Below are 19,153 nucleotides of genomic sequence, written 5' to 3'. Positions count from 1 at the left end.
TCCCCGGGTTAAGGACATCCGACAGATGGATCCCTCCTAGATACGAACGGGGCTTCCCTGCTTGCTTGTGTGCAGAACGGAGGCTTGAAGGGGGCGGTTTGCATGACTTGCAGAAGAAATCTTTTGCTAAACAGCTGAGGTTGTGGGTGATCTTAGGCTTAGTCTACACGGACGTTTTCCCCAGCGTTTGACCTGAGGCTTTAAAAGCCCATGTTTGAAATTCCCATTTATTCAAATGGGCTAATCTACACCAGGAAGTTTCCTTGAGGCACATTTATGAGTGTTATCTCTAACGCTGCTTGCAACATTAAAAAAATTAGAATGCGGATAAACACTTCCATTGATTTCGTTTTTCAACGATTTCCCACGTTTATAAGCACTTGAAACGTAAACGCGGTAAAACCACGGCATAGACTTTTTCCAGCGTTTTAAAAGCAAGCTTTAAAACGCTACTAAAATTGCATAAAAACGCATATAAACGTGGTAGGAACTTTACTTGAGTTTTTAAAAACGTCCTTAGACCAAGCCTAAGGGGGGGTAAGCCCTTTCTGCAGCCTCTTGTAACTCTTTAATGACCAAAGCAAACCCTGCAGTTGTTTCTTTTTGCATATCAAAGCACAGCTTGCTCCAGAAGTTAATGAATGTCTACGCTTTATAAAGTTGTATAAAGTTTTTTTTTTGCTTTGTTTGTGATTAGCTCACTTTGAACATTTTTTACAGTAACTGACACCATGCTGCCTAATAATATGTTGAGATCTGTCCTAAATGCATTTATTAAAATAATGTACCTGTTCCGACTTACATACAAATTTAACTTATGAACTACAGTCCCTATCTTGTATGGAACCCAGGGACTACCTGTGTAAAAGGTTGTCTGTCCCTATTATATAATCAAAAAAAGTTTGATTTTTTTTGGGGAGGTCTCCTCCTCTTCTATCTTTTTAGTTACAGTGGTAAAGATTGAAGGGGAAACCTTCAACCTCCTGGCATTCTTGGGTCACATATCCCAGGAGAGTGTGGGCTGTTTTTCTGCACATGTCTGAGATCGACATTCATCATCATCAGGAGCTTTCCTATAATGTAAAATGAAGTGCTCAGTGTCACGCATGCGCAGTGAGTTTGGCACTTATTTTACCTTTGCAGGAAAATGTCACCTGATCTCGCACCGGCTTAGTAGATGGTGGGCCTTAGTTGTGGCCGCCCTCACTATTCCATCCAGTGCTGGAAAGGAGAGAAGTTGAGACAGCGCAGGATTATTGGGCTTGGTTTGTTGAGGGATCAAGGGCTTTTTTTAGGTAAAGGTGATTGATTTTTTTTTTTCATAACAGTTCCACTTCAAGGTCCTAATTTGGACAACTCTTCTATTCAATTAAATTGTATAATTGCTTTTGGATTGAGCAATGTTATATATATGGTCTTTCCCCCATTTTTGTCTTGCCTTGTCGTGTTCTGCATTGTGTCTTGGTAGGGCTTTGCCTCCCCACATCAGAGTCTCCAGCAATGAGAAGAGAGAAAAGTACGGTAGTGACATCAACAAACCTCACTTCAAATCTTCTACAATTGAGGACCATTTAGACATGCAATGAGCCACAGCAGTCAATGCCAGCTAAACCAAAGTCCCAGATTCATCCATTTAAAGCGGACCTCAACTCAACATTTTTACTTTACATAGAAGGGTAAATAAAGTAAAAATGTTGTTTTTGTTTTGTTTTTTAAAGTGCAACTGTGGCGATCAGAGATTCTTGCGTCATGCATCCCAGGAGACTCTGCCTGATGTCGGGCATGCGCAGTGAGATTGGCTTTCTTTTTTTTTCCCCTTCACAGAGGCTACATCACCGGATTTCGCACCTCTCAGTATGAGATTGAGTGACAGAGAAAGAAGAAGACAGAAAAGAAGGTAAGTGAAAGAAAGGTAAGTGTCATTTTTTTATTTTTGGTTTAGTTCTGCTTTAAGTGTATGGGTATGGGTATGGTTGAGAACCATGACGGCCATGACTGTGGCAGAACATGATGCGGTTCTCATTTTTGGTCATACGGTTTTTAAAATATGAGCGCCATAGTCACATCCACATGCTAACCTGGTTTCCTGTCATGCGGTTTACCACTCCCAGAAGCACAGCAGCAGTTTGCCCAGGAGCTGCCAACTGCACCGGTTCACACCACAGGTATGCAAGGGCTCTGACTCTCAAAATCAGGGCCTTAGGCTGTGTACACAGGCTTGATTATTGTAGTTGGAAACTATTGTTTCCAGGGACAAACAACTGAAAGGTGAACAAACGAGCGCTGTACATACAGCGCCATTCTCTTCAATGAAGAGGGGAGGGGGGAGAACGAGCAAGTGCCACCCTGCTGTGCTCTCCTCCCTTCACTTTCATTGTGGTCAATTATCCTAAGTTATTCATGGATCCACCAGGACGGATCTATGAACAACGTCAGATTCTCATTCGAGACGAACCTGTCCGCTCCTATCGGCCAGGTATCATCAAACATGTGTACATATCCTTGTTCTCCCCAGTGTGGATATACAGCTATGAGTATGTAGGCACATGAGCGTGTAAGAACACTTACATACCAGGATGTGCACTGCTATTTCTAACAGGAGGGATTCTAGAGAAAATATACTGATGGAACAATAGACATCCCTATGTTTTATATCTCACATAGCAAATCTTCACTTTTTAAATTGGATCTACTTTATTGCAGAATTACAACTTCAACCCCCTAAAAGAAAAATTCTAAGATTTGATACAAAATAAACTTTGAATGTCTTTTCTACCAAAAAAAAAGCTCCCCCTAAAGCTGCGTACACACGTCAGATTTTTCTCGCCCAGTAATCGGCATCGGCCAGATATCGGGCGAGAATCTTGCGTGTGTACAGCCGGGGTTGTTCATCGTCCATTGATCCGTCCTGGCGGATCCACGAACCATGAACGACGAGCAATCCTAATGCAAGGGAAGGGGGAGAGCGCGCAGCAGGGTGCCGCTCCGTCGTTCTCCCCCTCCCCTCTCCATAGAGCAGAACGGTGCTTTATGTACAGCACCGTTCATGCATCGTGTAGTCTTTTGTCGTTGGAAAGGATCGTGAAAGATCCTTTCCAACGACAAAAATTGCAGGTGTGTACGCAGCTTTAGTCTACTTATATACCATACTATGCAACATTTTCAGAATCAACAATCGATTAAAACGACTATAACTACGATCATATTTGTGATCAATATTTGTGCAAAATCTCAATCAAGAGTTGATCGAATAAGCTGATTTATTGATTGAATAACCATCAGACTCCAGATGACTTTTTGTGACACAATCAATGTTTCAATTAGATACTGTATAGTCAAAGCTGATCAAATATCGGACAAGTCCATCAAACAATTGTAGTCAATTTGTAATAATTACAAAATTATGACAGACTGAAAATAAGATTGAAAAAAAGCAATAAAGCCTAAAATGTGTTTGTGTGTACACTAACTTAAGCTCTGATGTAATTCTAGTGTGCAAAGAGAGAAGATGCTGGATGCAAAAGAGCTTAAAGAAGATGGTAACAGTGACTGAATGTTGGTAAGTAGTACAGAACTGTCATTACTGGAAGAGGGAAAACCCAGAGACATGTCTGCCATAATATGCAAATATCTAATGCTTGCTTTCACATCATCACAAAACCTTCCACCACTTTCTTTGCCACAGTTCCTCTTTAAAACTAAAATAATACTCACAGAAAGGCTAACATGTGGTTGGTGTAGTTGAAAGAACATCAATGGTATGCAATGTATTTGGAAGCAGCGGAGTTTCTGAATGATCACTCTACTTTCTTTCTATAAATGGTCCATTAGCTACCTGTCTCAGAGATGGGAAAATTCATTGCTTCATTGAGCTGCTCAGCCAGCCGGTTGGTATCATAATGGTTGGTGCATCATTTACGGTCATGAGTTGAGGTCTTGTTTGTAGGAATGGAGAGAGAAATGCCTGTGTGCTGCAATCTCAACCGAAATCCACATCTACTTTATCCACTAACTTTACATGAAATAATTTTGTAACTTTAATTAATGACACTAGTGGTATTGATTTTTTTAGGTTTTAATGTATATAATGCAGCTTTAATATATATAATCATTTAATTTACAAATGTAATGACTACCACACTATCATGAACTGCTACCAAGCAGAAATGCTGTATAATGTTAAGTGCACTTAGAAAAATGACTTCATCACACAGCAGCTCGGAGAAGCAGCAATTTCGTTTTGCATCACAAATGGACTGCAGCATTTGTAGTCGCTGACATTGCATTATTGTTCATTTGAACAGAAGAACTGCATCAATGGTATTCAAGGCTTACCGGGAACATTGCTGTATCCAGTACCTCTGTGCTTGAGCATTGAAAAATGCAATGCCAAAAGAGTTTATAAGGCCACATCTAAAGCTCAAATGAACTGTTAGTTTATACTAGCAAAACATATTGCAAAATAAGTTGTGGAAAGTCTTACAGCCTCAGCGGAAAAGCCTTTGTGTTTCCAGTAGCTGCAAAAAAAGACCCTTGCTCTTTGTGGTTAAGCAGAATTCTTTTTGCAGAGGTCTCATACTTTCTCCTTGAAAGCCAGAGCTCTTCAATCAGGAGGGGGCATAGGTTTTGGTGATTGCAGAACTATAGGTCTGCCTTAATAAGGGATTAGACCTTTTCAGTAAGGACACTGCTTTTACAGAGAGCATGGGTACTACTGTGCAGTGGCTAGTAGGGGACAGGTTGTAGAAAGAAAACAAATTGTAAAACTTAAACATTGTTTGTTATTTAAAGGTAGACTCAGCACAGGGTTAATCAATAAAGAGCCACCTTTACACTAACAACATTCATACTGTTTGTAAGTGTTTAAATGCACCCACATGTTCACTGAAGGTTGTGTATTTGTATGCACAATCATGGTTAATAACCACAACAAAGTCATGCTAGCTCCTACACACAATCAAGAAAGGTTCAGACCTGTAGCAGGATCACGTGATCCTGTGCAGGTCCCAGCGGCATCTTGCTTGATTCTTAAAGAATCGTCTGCAGAGTTGACAGCAGGCAGCAGTGAAGAATACTGAACCGTCCAGTGCCATGCCTACGTGGTTCACTGGTATGATGAAGCGATAACTGCAGCACAAACTTGCTGCCAGTCTGAACATAGCCTTTTACTCGCTAATATACACTGCTCCAAGGCTCCTGTCTCCATCGCTTCCCCTGCACAAATAACCTGTGTATTGAGGACCCCCTACCATGATGCAGTGCCTAGGCCAGAGCATCCAGTTGACAGGCCTGGCACATGACAGGGGGGTTGACACCATCAAACTTGTGTAAGCTCTGATGGAGAATGACATGATGAGTAAAGTAGGAAAGGTGATTTAGAGGGCGGCCATTCAAGACACTTTGCCAGTTCAGCTAGAATCATTTTAAGTGCTAGTTTTATTTTACATAATTTGGAGTAAATAATCACAATATATATTTTAGTACCCTGGTTTCTGACTGGCTACTGTAAGTTACTGATTAGAACATTGGACCAAAAACAGACCAATGGAGCAATTTACAAAGATACAAGTAACTGTCTCATTTTCATCCATATGGACAGGATTTTGTTCATTTTCCAAGCCTGAGCCATAGTGAGGGTGAGTGGGGGGTATAGTGGGGAGGGGGGGGGTACTAGCCATCAAACAGGTTATAAAACACTTACTGATCACCATTGCTAACTGCTCTCCAATAAACCAGCAGTGATGGCTTCAAGATGGCTTCTACCTCCAGCAGCTTGACCCTTCTTTATATGTTCACAACGACTTATCAGATCATCTTTTTGGGCCCTGAGGGCAGTAATATTGTATATGTACCACTAGCTGCCAGTTTAAATTCTCTAACTTAAAAATAATAACTTAATAAAACTTCTTTAAAAAGCTGTTACTTTGTGATCACAATTACATCATAAAAGATTTTTTATTGTATTCCAGGTCCAAGATCATGTGATCATATTTCATCCTAAATACCTACCTTATGCACACCACCTTGGCTAAATTGTATGCAAAGTACTTGAAGGTAAGGTCATCCCTCTACAAAAGTTTTATTGACAGTAATGAGTACTTAGTAACTACAAAAGGTGTAGTAAACGCTTAAAGCAGAGCCCTACATACAAGGGAAGGTAAAGGGGAAGAAGCTGTATTCTGTAAATGTGCAAATATGAGTTGATTTTCAGGTACTTTAGTAAAATTTGGTCATATGAAAAAACAGAGGCATTCTAAAACAAGACTACACAAAGATGTGTTAATATTATTACATAGTATTTATATAGCACCATCATATTACACAGTGCTGTACAAAGTCCATAGTCATGCCACTAGCTGTCCCTTAAAGGGGCTCACAATCTAATGTCCCTTCCATAGTCATATGTCTTTTATACAGTCTAAGGTCAATTTTTTAAGGGGAGCCAAATAACCTAACTGCATGTTTCTGGAATGTTGGAGGAAATCAGTGTACCCAGAGGAACCCACGCAAACACAGGGAGAACCTACAAACTCCATGCAGATAGTGTCCTGACCGAGATTCAAACCTGAGACCCACTGCTGCAAAGGCCAGAGCACTTAATTCTAAGACACCATGCTGCCCATTATGTTACCTGTTCTTTTAACTCCTCTTTTGTTGCCGCAAATGTGTGCAACTGAGACCTGTGTTTTTTAATGAAATGTTATGATTTACTTAGGACCCCTGATCTATGTGGATTCAGTGAAGGAAGATTGGAGAAATAAGGGTGCTTAGAGAGTATAGATGAGATTGGATTTATTATTGTGATAGCAGAACCAAACCCCCTGCTTACATGTCTTTCCCGGTAAGTGAAAAGGAAGGTAGCTTTCCCCAGCCTAGTATTTACTATGCCAGCTACAATGAAATTCTTCCAATGGTACGGCGATTGACGCAGGATGTTGGCAGCACGTCTTGTTTCACAAGAGAGAAGTGTGACATCATTTTAGCTAAGCGAATAATGAGTTACACTGTATTTAAAGGAGAAGTAAACTATTTTTGCTTACTTGACTTTTTCTAGCAAGTAAGCACACAACTTACTAGATAAATTGCTAATTTATTCCATAATATGTATAAATATTACACCATCATTTACTGTTTACAACCAGAAGAAAAGTCTTGGAACTTCTTCCCGATGCATGTGTACAGAATATTGAAGTAAAAAAGCCACTGGTGTTGGTGCCTGTGGGGGGTACAGTGGACTAGAAGCAGTTAGTATATAACAATTTTTCCTAAAACTCAATTACAAAAGGGGTTTCAGGAGGTTGGTGAAGTTCACTTTCTCTATAAATCGTCATTCAGTTAGATTATTTAGTGCTGGTAGCACTGGTTGCTGAAAACTAGTATACTATGATGCAATGTGAAACAGGAACTAGGTTAGTGAAACTTTACAATGTATTGCAACAGTGTGGAAAATCAAAGGTAGTGAAAAAAGTTCCAGAGTATAGTCTTTTACCATCTGTAGTCTTTAAAGAGATTCACTTTCCTATAGGCTTATACTGAATCTGAATATTCTGCCGTTAAAGCTGAAGAGGGAAACAGAATGTATGCCAGTGCAAATTATTTTATTCAAGCAAACATATTAGGCACCATGTAAATATATTTTAAAATATATCTAGTTTAAAACAGAAAATATATTTTGGTGGGATTTTAACAACAGTCATGTGGCTGCTCTGTCTGGGTCTTCTTTTAACTCGGGGTGGGGGTTGCAGAGAATGGCACAGATATCAGAAGAACCAAGGAAACCCCAAATGCCTTCTCAGGCTGTGGGTGGGGATGTGCTTAAGCCATTGTCACTCCAACTGTGCTCACTATTCTAGAACAAATTTGGCATGATGTTTTGAATTTAAACATTCCGCATAGACTGCAGAGTGTGCTGTGAAATTACAGAAGGACTGAAAGAAGTGGTTTGCAACATTTTATTTCAGTTTAACATAAATTTTAAATACACAGATGAAATACATATATGGGGGCTATTTTTTGAGGTTTAAACTCTACCAGATAGCATATCAGGCCCGATGACCTTACTTTCCTTTATTCAGCTGAGCAACACGGTTAGGTCACCTCCCTTCCCCTAGTTTGTCATTGGTCAGTGACTTCAGCTGAAAAATATTTAGATCAACTCTGTGTTTTCTTTTTATGTCAGCATGTTCCTTGTCAATGCACTCCTGCATACTTGCATGGGAGTTGCATTATCCCAGGCAGGCCAATTAAGATGGCTGGAGACAATGACCAGATGAAAATGAAAACCATGATGTCAATGTTCATTTCAAAGTCAGTGAAGACTAACCATAATAAAATGTAAGACAGTATATGAGGTCAGGTAGTTTATTGGATAACAAAGTTGACAGCTTACCTCCGACTAGAGTTTCCAACAGACATTCTGCAAAAAAAAGACAACACAATCTGATTGGCTGTGATATTTTTTGGAAGTGTCCCTTAAAAAGCCACCTAGGCAAACCCACTCTCCTGCACTTGTGCAGATGGCCAAGCCCGCCAAACAAGACTCAAGTGGTTTTACGTTATATACTGGATTTGCAGTTCAAGAGATGGAAAGGAGATCTCACACTTGTGAGCTGCTATACCAGGTTCCTCTGCAGAGATGGAAGCTGAGAAAGCTCTGGGCTCCGAGAGAGTGAGACTGAGGATCTGTAAAACTCAACAATGCAATGCAAGAGTGATAAACTTGACACTAACTGGAGCAATATCACCATCCACTGTTCCTCAATGTTTCCGAACTGACACCTGCACCTGAGTCTGATTCTCCATCCTGCAGCCCCACTATGGTCCCATGTAATCTTCTACACAGGCTGGATTTCAGTCACTGTTATCTTAATCATTGTAATGGACAAGCTTATTTCATATTTCTTTCTACTTTTATCAGAAATATTTAGGATTGTTTGGAAATTTTACTGTTTCAGTTTAAACATTTACAGTATGTCAACATGTATTAAACTAAATTATAAAAATATTTCATAAGCCTCCAGGCAAGTCTTCCTCAGCATCATCCGTCTGTTTCCATCCACGTCTTTCCCAGCATCGGCCTGTGTTTAGCCAAAAGTTGTCAACCATTAACTGTTGTCCAATCAAGTCATCTTGTCATCCTGTGGCCAGTCACATTTTAGCCAACTTCAGGCTGTGTGAAGCCAAGTTTTCACCCACTTCAAGCTGTGCTCAACTACGTTTTAGCCAATTTCAGATTGTGTACAGCCAAGTCTTTGCCTGCATTAGCCTGTGTCATCCGGACTTTGTCAGCATCAGTCTGTTTCATGCCAAATCTTTGACAGCATTATATTAGTTCCAGCCAAGTGTTCATCAGCCTCGGACTGTGTCCAGCCAAGTTTTTGCCAGCATCAGTGTCCAACCTGATTTATGGAAACTTTTCCTTAAGGTAAGTTCAGTCAGATAAACATATGTAATCAAATTGTCTAAAAAACAGATTTTGGTGCTAAGGGTTATGTGTGGCTTTTGAACTATTTGTAGTGAATTAGAGTATTGTGTAGGTACAATGCTGCTTTACCTGTCTCCTATCTGTAAAATCAAATGTGGGTGTTCAATGTCTTCCTGACCATAAAACATTAGAGGTTAGTGCATGCAGCACACATTACAACGCACATCATGTGGCCGCATACATGTGAACCAAGCCTTAAAAAGAAAAAGTTTTTTTTATAGAAATCAGCTGAATCTGAAATGATATCCGAACCTAAAGATATAAATGAAACACACTTTATTTTAGCATTTCATTCTTTAAAATGTAAAAGCAGTGTTCTCACCAACTTCTTTTTTTTTTTACTAGCCTTATGACTGTTGTCAGAGAATTGCTCGGCAGCCAGTTTAGGGACTCTGTGACCGCTCTTTCAGAATGATGAAGGATGGTGCTGAGCTTTGTGTAAATTAGTTAAAGTGGAACTTAAGTCAAAGTAAAAAAAAACGCAATTACCTTTAATCCTGCAGATCCATCAGGAGGTTTCGTCCATCAGGTCCCGCGTCGTCCCGGTATCCTTCTTTAACTTGGTGCGGAGGAAGCACCGGGTGCCGCCATCTCCTTTGCCCTTCTTTTGGGATCTTTTTTGTATGTCACCTGATCTTGCACTGCGCTGGCACGAGATCGGGTTACGTGAATGGGGAAAAAGATTGCCAATCTCACTATGCTCTTGCAAAGCAGTACTGACAGGCTCAAGGAAGCTTTCTTATGCTTGAGTTTGGCACCATGTCTCATCATGCTGAAAGGAAGGTCCAAAAGCTGCAATTCAGATCAGTAACTATTTGCTGCCCACGGTAGGTTTGCTGTATAAATTCTGCTGTGATTACTCTTTATGGAACACAAGGACGTTGGTCACAGCGTGGGGGCACTGGACTGCATGATACAAACTTCATTAATAATAGTCAATGTTCACACATCTTTCACTCAAGGCTTAGAATTTGTGAATTTTTAGTAGACCATGTGATATCTCCTAAGCTTTAGGCCTTACAAGGGGACAAAAAAATCATGTAATATTTACAGTCATAGCAAGATAAAATAAGTACACATTGTGCCGAGCTGGCACTCTTTGCCAGTGCTATCCCAATCCCAGCTTACCCCACAAGATTCCTAATAGCTGCAAAGGATACAGATGCACTTTGTGCACATTAACTGCTTTGCAAACATAGATATTGTGAACATAGACAATTTTGAAAACAAAATCTCAATTTTGGGCAAAATCTCTTTCTAATGTTCAATTTCTTGTAATAGCTGTATTTTCCACCAGAGGGCAGTGTGCACTAGCCATTGTTGTATCATTGTTGGTAATAGGAGCTTCAAATATGAAAAACCAAGCAGCACATTGCTAGTTGCTAAAGCTGCTCATAGACATTGTTGGATACTGGTTCTTGCAGGCATGATGCAAGGACAACAGGTCTGGGTTGCTAAATTAACAGGAGGAATCTAGACATGCTTTCTAACTTGTCTGATCATTCTTTCTTCCTAGTAGTGATCTTTGGTCAGCAGCTATTAAAACAGAGGCTAATTGCCCTAAGCTACTAGCAGCTCTGTTTAGTCATCAATTTACAATAATTACGTTCATAAATACATATAATTACACGTATATAGAAGTAAGCATTTAAATCCCAATTTTGGGCAAAATGTTTTAAAAAATAAATTAAGCTGCAGAAAAAAACAGCTGAGGCTTCAATACTCAACTTCAGGTTAAATAACTTTCATAGTCACTTAACCTCAAAAAACGAGGATATACTATAACTGCAAGGCATCATGGGCCTTTGTGCTAAAAGAGAATCACCCTGGTACCTTTTATATTACAATATATATTTATGGTTTAATTATACAGATAGCAGCACTGATGTCAGGGAGTGAGTGCAATATTTGCACCTAATGACAAGACTGAAGAGAAACAAATGGCAAAAATTACTTCTGGGGGGGTCTTAAGAGTGAGCAGGGGAATGATCCACTGCTGGGGTTCTGCTACTCCTTCATTGCCCATTCTGCAGGAGTTGACACCAGTGCATTCCTAAAACTGTAATGGAGAAAGTATTGTCACGCTTTTGGATATACAGTGACATATATCACATGAATATGTGATTTGTGGTTTTCTTTGATCATTTTAATGTGTAACAGTGACAGTAGTGAGTTAGCTCAATACAGAATTAGGTTCAGTCAATAGGTAACATACACCTCTACAAAAAAAATATCCACCAATAAAAAAGGTACATATAAATCAATTTTATTTATAAAATAACACGAAACATGACTAAGTGGAACAAAACCCAATATAGGAGGGCCATGCTGCCCTTGCAAATTTACAATCTCTAGAAAAAGGGGGGGGGGGTAACACTAAGTAAGATGACAATGCAAGAGCAGAGGATTAAGCATATGTGCATACATGTCAAGATAGAGATCATGACCAATTGTATAATTGTTTGAAGACGTGCATTTTAGGATACTCTTACAAGTTTCAAGGCTTGGAGCTCTCCCAATGAAAAGGTGAAGCACATGAGTCTTGTCTTGGATTCAACATTATCATTTGGTGCTCAGAGTGAGGGATAGAAAAGTTACTTGTGTGGATCCCTTGGCATGATATCTGGAAATTAGGGTGAAAATGTATGTAAACTACAAGTTATGGGAGTCTTTGCAAGTAAAAGGTAATATCTAAAACTCTGAGTCATTGGAACTTAGTTGGGGACTTTAGAGAAGGCGGGGATGTGAATGAGACAAACAGCAGAAGGGGGACTGTAGAGATGTCAGCCTGTTTGTTAGGAGGCCACAAAAGGATATGAGATATTAGAAGGCCATATAATATATATATATATATATACACACACACACACACACACATATATATATATATATATATATATATATATATATATATATATATTATAAGGCCATAACCTTTCCTAGGTCCATGGTGCATGCAGTCACACTCTGACCTCCAAAAACAGGCCCAAGACTAATGTTAATATTTATAGATGGATTAGTTCACACCACAATACATTGTTGTCTTCTTGCACTAAGCAACATTGCAACAAGTTCCGTTAGACAACCTGTTTAAGGTTAAAGTCACCAAAATTGACAGTTATTTAGGTATAACCTGTTTAAGGGTAAAGTCACTGCAAATTGTGCAATTGCAAAATTGTGTGTGGTGGGTCCCGTGTACCTTTAGGTAGAACAGAACTGATTGGCAACCATTGCCCCAGTATCAAAAATCACTGGCAATACTTTGATGAATCATGGAAGGTTTTTAGTTACACAATATTGCCATTAAACATTGCATGTGTACTCACAAGACAGATAGCAGAATACCTATATTTATTGTTCAATGTTAAAATTTTTTGGTAACGGTTATGGTGATGGTCACAGCCAAACACAATTCTGTGCTCAAAACTACATTAGAGGATTGTAATTGTCATATAGGCTGGATTCTCTGTGATGCAGTTTTTACCAAAGACAGGTTTAGATGCATGCATTAAGACTCAAATCATGATACACAGCGACATTGCGTCACAACGTTCATCAATATACATTCTGATTTCCATTAACATCAACATTGCAATGCGACATGTTAAAGCACCTTGACATCCATTTATTGCATATCCAGGTATCGGTAGATAAACCGCATAGATGTGAGTCCAGCCTAAAGGTCATTATAAAAAAAATGATAATCTGAATTTATTAAAGGTCATCTCAGAAATGCTCATTTAATAAGTCATTTAAAGGTCTATAGGTAATAAAGAGTTAACTTATCTACCGCCATACAAACGCCTCCCAGTATGGCACCATGGTTTTCCTTTTTTTATTTTGACATGACAAAGAATCATTTTTAAAACCTGCTTTGGCAGAGAATTGTTCCCAGAACAAGGTTTTAAAATGTGGTTAACATTGTGGTTAACATGCGACACGTGTTCAAAGACTGACTGATTAGGATGGGTGCAGGCTGGAGGTAATCATCTCACGTGGTACCAATCATTCATCTAGTGATCTTATGTAAAACATATGCTTCTCTTATTAAAAAGATGATCTGACATACCTACTGTGTGCAGCAATGTATGAACATGTCACGGTATTGTATGTACTGGACCTGGGTTGTGTGAACACAGATGCTGATATAACCAGAACAGGACTGATCAAGCTGGTCAGTTTGTTATGTTATGGCAAAGAAGAGCCAGTACTGTTTCCTGTGTTCCTGTACCTGTCTAATATTAGGGGATCTGGCACTGAACCATGTATTAAAAGAACTGTACTTTGAAGGGTGGGCGGGAGGGGGGGATTTGGGAATGTCCCAGGCCGGATGCTCCTTGAAGACTATTAATCTCTTCTGTCAGTCTCCTTTGTGTAGGATCTTCAGGATTAGGGAGGGGTGTTATGTTACCTCTGATTGAAGAGCTCCTGAAAAATGACAGGAAATGCAGAATATAGCAAATCCTTAAACTAACTGAGGATGTTCTGGATAGAAATAGCAGCCTTTCATTACATGTGATACAGCTGTTTTTCTGCTTTTAAATATGTTTTTGATCTCATAGATGAAATGCAATCAACTAATCTGGATGCCAGGTATAGGAAACCTTCAGCCCCCAGCTGCCGTGTATCTAAGTCAGAGAGCGAATCCTATACACAACAGCTGGGAGGCCAACGGTTACAACTCTAAAGCTTGCCATACTCTTACACATACTTCTTATCTGAAACTTTTCTTCATTTCTTCAGCATAGAGCATGGATCCATTTTTCTTGGGTTCATTGAAAAGTCAGCAGACATTCTTCCCACTGACCACCATTATAAGGAGCAGGGGCTGACATAGGGGGATGCAAAGGCCCTGATTTATTAAAGCTCTCCAAGGCTGGAGAGGATACACTATCATCAGTGAACCTAGGTAATCCAAGAAACCTAGAAGGGATCTGGTCCAGGATTGAAAACATTTGCTAGCAAATAGCAAATGGCTTTGAAGAAATCTATTACAAGTTTGCTGGATCACCCAGCGGGGTAGGTAAACCTATGGGAAGTAAAAGTAAAGCCTTACCTGATCCGCCGGCGTCCAGCCTTGGAGAGCTTTAATAAAACAGGCCCAAAGTGTGCTGCTGAACGAAGGCTCCAAACCTTTCTTCAGCCAACATGGGTCCTCACATTGGGCCCAAGCCAGTTATGTACAGAAGCCTACTTTTGGCTATGTCCACCCCTGATTGTTTTTTTTTTTACCATTGACCACCCGTGAAAAGGGGCCCTCCTCTTAATCATCACAAATATTAGGAGGTCCTTCTTTCAGCAACTGCCAATGGGGCATTTTTTCTGATTTCCATTGATAGGGAACATTATATACATGTCACCGACGTTCTTTTCTGGTCATTACTATTAGTTTTTTATTACATAAAAATATTGTATTCTGTTCTTTATTCTTACATTTCAATCCATATTACATATTATGCAGCCCTATACATTCAATAGGAATTGTAAATGACATACAGATACAAACAATGACCCAGGAGAAGGAGCAGACCCTGGCCAGAGGAGCTTACACTCCATACTAATGTAATGTGAGCTGAAGATACTGAATTTATTAGCAGGGCTCACATAAGACATGAAAGTAACTTCAAGGGCTCCTGTGTGTTAAAAAGGTTGATAAGTGCTGGTACAGATGAATAGACATAAGAAAATGTTACCAATTACTGTCACTGGAGGGTCATTGGAGGGTAGTCCAACATACATTGTACACTGGAGAGGCATACCGGTTAAGAGTCTGATCATTTATATCTGAGTGTATGGCCACCTTATAACATTTATTTCCTACATCAGGATTACATAAACTCAGGAGCCAGCTCACTACATCTGGTAATTGGCATTTGAAATTGGTTAGTGTATTTGTGCAACACACATGAGTGTAATTAGGCCTTTATAGTTTCCCTTCAAAAAGTCACCTAACTGCATTTCTGGGAAGCAACCATATAGATAAAAAAGGGATTCCAACTTGAAATGCATTTTTAATATTGTCTGGGTTATTTTATTGCAGGAAAGGGGAAGTGTGAATAGGCCTCATTAAAATGTAGAAAATTGCACCCTTGATTCAAGGTGCAAGTGGATGGCAGCTTTTCAGTGTCATAATTGTCATACATGTACAGACACCGCATTGACATGAAGAATGCCCCCACCAGGTGATTGCAGCCAAGGCATGCAGCTGTCATACAGCATTGTAGCTGTCATACAGCATACAGCATACAGCATACACCAACACATTGGTCCAACATGCCCCCTGATAAGTGGGACCAATAGCTCTGTAATCAGCAAATGTTATCATTCTTCCAGGCAGAGTCCTCTCCTCCTCCCGTGTCACTGTCTGTGTCTGTCTGAAGAGAAATAAGGAGAGAAACCTGCCATTGCAAGCAGATAAATGGTTTGGAAAAGAGCTACTGGTGGGCAACTGGTATTTGCTGTGTTATGTCTGTTCACCAGTGTGACTTCTAGGTCATTGAAAAGCAGATAGTTTGCTGCACCCTAAAATGATGAGTGGAATTATCTGTAAGTTCTCATAGCCTTTTATCCTTATCTCTTTGGCTACGTATACACGTCAGATAGTTCTCATCCAATAAACGAGTCAGGGCTTATATCGGACAAGAATTTGGCACATGTCCAGCGCTAGCTGTCCAAAAGACTGTCCTGGTAGATCCAAGGATGACGGACGAGGAACAATGGTAATGAAAGTAAAGGGGAGAGAGCGCAGCGGGGTGCCACTCTGTTGCTCACCCCTCTCCATGGAGCAGAACGGTGCTGAATGTACAACATTCGTTCATGCATCATGCAGCCATTTTTCGTTGGAAAAGATTGTGAAAGATCCTTTCCAGCGACAATTATTGCACGTGTGTATGTAGCCTTGGTTAGTAGGATGCTTGCTAAAGAAGTTTTAAGTGATGTTAATGAAATAAACCGTTGTGTATACTCAGCTAGCAATGTTCTGTATTTCTTATTCATACATTCTGGAACATTCTGAAACAATAGAGTTTAGAGCAGTGTTTCCTTACCCTTTTATAATGGGGGACCTTTGTAATAACTTTCAGATCTTATTGAAACCCCTGCAATAATTACTATATACTCAGCTCACAGTAAGTACATTGATGTGGTAGTCACTAGGAAAAATGTCACCCTTACAGATAGCCAAAAAGATCATTGGTGTCAGGTAGACCTGAGAGACACAAATTGCTCATTTCTCAAGAAACCCCCATAGGAACCCTGGGGATCCACAGAACCCTGGTTGAGAAACACCACTTTAGCATAAGTGGTTCCATAACTTTTTGGCATTATAATGGCTAACAGATGTGTATTTTACCTGAAATAGAAAACATTTTGCCTATTTGTCAGTTATCTTACTTTTTTCATTTTTTGTATATTTATTTTGGTAATTTAAGAGATAAAAATATATTACATGAACATCATTTATACTCTGCTTACAAAGCATACTGGACAAATATCTGCTTTGTGCTTGGAAGTCATTCTGCATTTTATCTGATTTTAACTGATCTCTCTTGCTATTGAATGTTTTAAATTCAACTGTGTTCTGAGCCTCCAGAAGGTAATAATTATGAAATTAATTATAAATATATATTATATAGTATTGGTAATAATAAATGAGTACAAAATATAAATAAAAAAACACTATTTTAAGTGACAACTTGCAAACTTGCATGAAGACGACTTCTTCTGTAGGAGCCAGAGCAGAGCCTTCCGTGTTAGTTTGCCGACTGTTCTAAAATCAGTACTCATAGATAGTATTGGTAGTGCAACTTATTTTTATTATTATTAATAAACGGGATTTATATAGCGCCAACATATTTCGTAGCCCTGTACATTAAGTACTTGGTTAAAGGGGGGTGACTACCATAAAGTGCCACTATGGGCTCTATTTAAAAAAAACAGGGAATCAGACATTCCCTCATACATTACCTTATGGGAATCTTCCAGGTCTATGAGCTTCAATGGCAGTAATTTATTCCCACCAGGGAATGTTTGAGGGAATGTAAGATTCTTTGTTTTATAAATAGAGCCCTGAGTCTGTCATGTATTTATTATGTACTTAGGTGGAATGTGGAATGATAATTCAGTATTTGCTGCAACTTCTAAATCAATATTACAATATAAGAGAATGCTCATTGAGCCCAATCCAGTCTGCAAATACTAAGTGGTCTCCCACTTTTTCTTAATTCATCAACCAACCAAAGAAGGATGGTAGAGAAAATGTATTTACCTATAGTGCTGCAGTTTAAAATCCATTGTTTTTTTCTGTCGATGTTATGCACGTATTGAGAACATTTACAAACACTTGGAGCCTGATTTATTAAAGCTCTCCAAGGCTGAAGAGGATAAACTTTCATCAGTGAAGCTGGGTGATCCAACAAACCTGGAATAGATTTGCTATAAGCCATTTGCTATTTGCTAGCAAATGTTTTTAATCCTGGACCAGATCCATTCCAGGTTTGCTGGATCACCCAGGTTCACAGATAAAAGTGTATGCTCTCCAACCTTAGAGAAATTTAATAAATCAGGCTTTTTAAGTGAACCCCTTTCAGGACAAATTTCAGGACTATAGACAGAGACTCTGGGGTTGTATGACAGGCTGATGTGCACACATTGCACCCTTCTATACTCCTACAGACCTATTCAATAAAGCAGGGCAAAAACAATGATAACATTCAAACTGTAGAATCCTTAGGCAAATAAACCAATTTAGGTTTGCAGAATGCTGATTGGTGAGTTTTGATTAGCTGCTCTGGATACTGTCACACTGAGGGGTTCTGTTTGTTTTATTGTTACAGATATGTCAGCACGTTCTTATTTAATAAACAAGCACTAGATTGGTAGGAGTGAAAAAAGCTGAGAATTCATTATTTCTTTCTGCTCTCTCTAGCTGACATGGTGTTTTCTTTTGGATATCAGCAGGTTATCGCTCATGAACATGCTGACACTGGCAGGCTCCAGGTATTCTAAATAAATCAGAACTCTGTAAAGCATGGCCAATATGTTCAGTCAATTAGATGAAAACTTTTATTTGATCGAAATGATCTATTTTTGAGTACAAAAATTGATCAAGCAGGGTGTATTTTTTTGTCTTTGGTCAACACTTTTTAGGCTCTGTTGAACAAAAAAGGAAATCTGACATTCCCTCAAACATTCTCTCAATTAGTACCAATAAAACACATGAACCTAGAAGATTCACATGAGGGAATGTCTGATTCCCTGATTTATAAATAGAGCTTTTTGTGTCACCTTTTATATTTTACATCTATATAATGCTAAAAAAAGATGCCAATCATATATCAAACAAGTGAGTGGTACATTATAGTATTTGTAGTTGATCACAAGAATCAACTGAAATTGACCGTAATTCTAAATGTAATATAGATTGAAAAGAACATTGGGATAAAAATAAATATATGTAATATAATAAAATAATTATAAAAAAATATGTTGTGATTTGTTAGAGCTCTCCAAGACTGAAGAAGATAGGTTAGTATGGGAGAACCGGGGTGAAACTGCAAACCTGGAAAGGATCTAGTAATGTAATAAAAACATTTGTCAACTAATAGCTAATGATTTTAAAAACCCATTCCAGGTTTGCTGTTTCATCCATGTTCTTCCATAATAGTCTAC

General features: G+C 39.1%; 1 long non-coding RNA gene across 2 annotated transcripts in view; it reads left to right on the top strand.

Moving 5' to 3' along the window:
* The first annotated feature begins 1,099 nt into the window (after nt 1-1,099).
* The window catches only part of LOC140344219 (uncharacterized), a 22,981-nt gene continuing 4,927 nt past the window's right edge, over nt 1,100-19,153 (top strand). The window contains exons 1-4 of one of the 2 annotated variants that reach the window (XR_011923517.1): nt 1,100-1,676; nt 1,825-3,559; nt 5,970-6,054; nt 8,180-9,424. This is a non-coding gene — a long non-coding RNA (uncharacterized lncRNA). The remainder of the gene's footprint in view (nt 1,677-1,824; nt 3,560-5,969; nt 6,055-8,179; nt 9,425-19,153) is intronic. The other variant, XR_011923516.1, reaches the window with a different exon arrangement.

Source organism: Pyxicephalus adspersus, chromosome Z (assembly GCF_032062135.1).
Source record: "Pyxicephalus adspersus chromosome Z, UCB_Pads_2.0, whole genome shotgun sequence".
NCBI lineage: Eukaryota > Metazoa > Chordata > Amphibia > Anura > Pyxicephalidae > Pyxicephalus > Pyxicephalus adspersus.
Note: the sequence above shows the minus strand (reverse complement) of the source record. Positions and strands in the feature narration are given on the sequence as shown.